A 4,388-nucleotide genomic window follows, 5' to 3' on the forward strand; every position below is an offset into this window, starting at 1 on the left:
GGTCTCGAACCCGCGGTCTCAGGCAATCCACTCGTCTCAGCCTCCTAGTCAACTTTTAACAGCTCATTTTTATCTCCAAGGGCTTTGCTCATGCTGTTGCTTCTCTGCTAGAATGCTTTCCCTCTTCTTTTTGTTTTATTATGTTTAAATTTACATATAGTAAAACTACAAAAAAATTTTGTGTACAGTTCTATGAGCTTTAAAACATGTATATGAAGGGGTACTCTAAACAAAAACAAAATAGAATTATCTTTTGAAGGGCAGCCCCTTGTAGTATAGGCTTCCTTCACTGGGTAAGTATTCTAGAAACTCCTCAGCATCAGTGTACCAGCTAGTGTTGTTGTGAGAGTCTGGGCAAAAATGTCCCGAGCTGTGTGAAACATCCCGAGTTGTGGCAAACAGGTGACTGATTCTTTCACCATGACAAAGCACCTGGCCACACTGTGCTGAGTGTTCAATAATTTTTGACCAAAACATGGCATGATCCGCATGCCCCACCCTCCCTATTCACCCAATCTTGCCCCCAGCAACTTTTTTTTTGTTTCCCCGGATGAAAAAAATCCTCAAAGGGAAACGTTTGCCAATGTAAAGGGTTGAAACCAAAAACGGCAGAAGCACCAAAAGGCATCAAAATTGACAAGTTCAAAAACTGTTTAAGCAGTGGAAAACGTGTCTCAATAGGTGTATTGCATCAAACTGTGAGTGTCTTGAAGGTGACTGAAGTTTAAACATGTAAGAATAAATTCTGTACGATATCCACTTGTATACCTAATCCTGAATTATACCCCATATCTTTAAAATAAAATATTTTTAAAAAATTTTTAAAGAATAAATGCACAATTTTTTATAAATAAATTCCAGGTCCCTCCCCGCCCCCGGCCACACACACACACATGGATTCACATAACCAAACACCACAATCAGGACACAACAATTACCTCACTCCAAAATCTCCTTTGTACTGTCTCTCCGTAAAACAACCAAAAGGGAAGCCTCCCTTATCCCTAACCCCTGCAACCATTGACCTGTTTTCCATCATTATCGTTTATCCCTTTCTAGAATGTCACAAACAAGGAACCATACCGTATGTAACCGTTTGAGATAAATTTATTTCCTTCACCATCATGCCTTTGAGATTGATCCATGTTGTTGTGTGGATGGATGGTTTATTCTTTTTCACTGCTGAGGAGCTGTCCATGGAATGAACGTACCACAATTTGTTTATCCAATCCACAGTTGAGAGACATCTGGATTGTTTCCAGTTTGGGGCAATTTTAAACAACGCTATTATAAACATTTTCATGCAGATTTTTATGTGGACACGTGTTTTCATTTCTTTTGGGTAAATGCATAGGAATGAGATTGCAGGGTTATGGTGAGTGTATGTTTACTTTTATAAAAACTGACAAACTATTCCCCAGTGTGATTATCTCACAGAGTTTCCCCTTTTAACATATGAGAGTTCCAGTTGCTCTGCATTCTAGCCAGCACTTGATATTGTTAGGGGGTTTTGCTTTGCTTTTCAGCTATTCCAGTAGATATGTAGTGACTTTGCCTTTCTTCCCTTGACAAAATCCAGGATTTCCTCAGATACTCCCTGTCCTGGAGCCTCCCTGTGGCCCCCTCTCTCCTCAGGCTGGGCCCATCCCTTCTCTGTATCCTAATCAGAACACGTAGCTCACAGGACTGAAGCATTTCTTTTTTTTTTTTTTTTTTCCCCAAGTTGGAGTCTCACTCTGTCGCCCAGACTGGAGTGCAGTGGCCGCTCCCGGCCACCGCAGCCTCGACTTGCTGGGCTCTGGTGATCCTTCCGCCTCAGCCTTCCAAGTAGCTGGAACTACAGGCACGTGCTACCACACCCGGCTAATTTTTGATTTATTGTAGAGATGAGGTCTCACCAAGTTGCCCAGGCGGGTCTCGAACCTGCGGGCTCAGGCAATCCATTCACCTCAGTCTCGCAAGGCGCGGCATTACAAGCTGAGCCACCGAGCCCGGCTAGGGCTGAAGCATTTCTATGTGCTACCCTCTCCCCTGAACCTACCACCTATTCCTGCCCTACATCCACACACACACAGGCAGCCTCACTAGACTGTGTACTCCCCAGGGGCAGCGTATGTATTTTGTCTTGTTTTAATTTTCTTAATTTTTTTTTTTGAAAGCAAGATTTATTGAGAGGACAGAAAAACTCCCACAGTGGGAGGGGACCCAAAGGGTTGCCCTTGTTTTAATTTTCTTTTCTTTTTTTTTTGAGTTGGAGTCTCACTCTGTCACCCAGACTAGAGGGCAGTAGCTACTCCCAGCCACCGTAGCCTCGACCCGCTGGGCTCCGGCAATCCTTCCGCCTCAGCCTTCCAAGTAGCTGGAACTACAGGGGCGCACTACCACACCCAGCTCATTTTTGTTTTATTGTAGAGATGAGGTCTCGCCAAGTTGCCCAGGCAGGTCTCAAACCCGCGGGCTCAGGCAATTCACTCACCTCAGCCTCCCAAGGCACGGGATTACAGGCTGAGCCACCAAGCCCAGCTTGTTTTCATTTTCTACCCTGTACAATGTCTGGCTTAAAGCAAACATTTTATGAATAAATGAATGGATGCATGAATGAATAAGTGAATGAATGGCAAGGTAGCAGGAAGAGAAAGGGAGCATAACACACATTTATACCTAGATTCTGAATTCCCCTTTGTGGCCTTCTCAATATGCCATTCAGGATTTGCAAAGCCACTTGGGAGTAAGATTCAGCCCCTGCCTGAGGAGACATCTGTTCAAAACCAGTAAAGGCCTAGAAACCAGAGTAAGTTCTCCACTGTTCCTCATCCTCCACATCCCCTTCCCCTTCCACTCTTATACCCCTGGACCCCAGGATTCACCACCTGCTATCATAAAGCACTTTTCATCTTCCTCTCAGCCAGCAGTTCTGGAGCTACCAGGCTGGGGTCTGGGGAAAAGGTAGAGACCCCAGGCCACTCCCAAGTATGCGTGTTTGTGTGTGTGTGTGTGCGCGCGCGCATGCACACAAGTGTAAGTGTGCACATGTGTGTGTGTATGGCCAGAGGGAGATGGGCAGAGAAGGGCAGCCTGGGTTCCCCACAATCATTATTCCCACCTTCACTCTCAGACCGGGTGGCCCTTCACTCAGAAAGCAGTGGAGACACACCCAGATGATGCAGGGATTGTACACCAAACTCCTCAAATAGAAACACTTCAGCAGTCACATCACAAGATGATCCAATTAAAGACAGTCCCAGGTTGCCCACAGTAATTACATCTCTCTCTTTTCCTTGGTCAGTCTAGCTAGGGGTCATTAATCTTATTTATTCTTTCAAAGAACCAGCTTTTTGTTTCATTGTTTTTTTGTATTATCTTCTTGTCTTCTCTGTCCTGAATTTGGGCTTTTATTTTGGTGTTCTGGATGCTTCTGCTAAAGTTAGGATTTTAGTGGTCTTGCTTTTCCAGTTCCCTTAGGTGATTTGTTAGGCTGTTATCTTGCAATCTTTCCGTTTTCTTCATGTGTGTTTGTAGCAACCACATCTCAAAGAAAACTCATGAGCTCTGTGCCCATGGGTACACTGAGAGGGAGCCAGGCCTCCCAGGCCTACTCTGAGGGGTTTCTCAGCATCTTTGAGAACCAGCTCAAGCATGTTTCTCTCATTGGCCTCTGAAATAACTAAGGAACTCATTTCTTTATAAGGCCTATCCCCTCACCCCCACACCTACCGCTATTTTTTGGACCAACTCCTGCTTGGTCTGGTTGGGGCCTATGGATTGTTTAAAGCCCTCTCCTCCCTGCCAGCCCTGTGCAAAGCTTGGATCAAGTATGCAGCAAAACTGCAGGTAAGGTAGGTGCCTACATGAGAGAGGGTGTCAAATTCCCTGCAGGCTCCTAGGCCTGGATTGCAAGGTTCCCAGATCTGGTTCTAAAACTGACCAGTTTAACTTCTTCTTTGGCTGAACCTGGGATGCTTTGGAACTCACTCAGGAAAGAGGGGTTCACTGGGGCACCCCACCATAAGACCCCAGGGGCCTGCAGACTATTTGGGAGCTGCACTCTCACCTAGTCAGCGTCATTCAGCAAAGAGGCCCAGGGGAGACAGACTGGACAAACATCTCCCCCAGGCTGGTATTTTCCTGCCTGGTGAAAAGAAAGACTTAAAAGAAGCAAGGCTGAAGGCCGGGCTTGGTGGCTCAGCCTGTAATCCCATCGCTTTGGGAGGCCGAGGTGAGTGGATTGCCTGAGCCCGCATGTTTGAGACCTGCCTGGGCAACTTGGTGAGACCTCATCTCTACAATAAATCAAAAAATTAGCCAGGTGTGGTTGTGTGTGCCTGTAGTTCCAGCTACTTGGAAGGCTGAGGCAGAAGGATCGCCGGAGCCCAGGAAGTCGAGGCTGC

Source organism: Carlito syrichta, unplaced genomic scaffold (assembly GCF_000164805.1).
Source record: "Carlito syrichta isolate Samal-C Ts95f unplaced genomic scaffold, Tarsius_syrichta-2.0.1 Scaffold68049, whole genome shotgun sequence".
In the NCBI taxonomy this organism is placed as follows: Eukaryota; Metazoa; Chordata; class Mammalia; order Primates; family Tarsiidae; genus Carlito; species Carlito syrichta.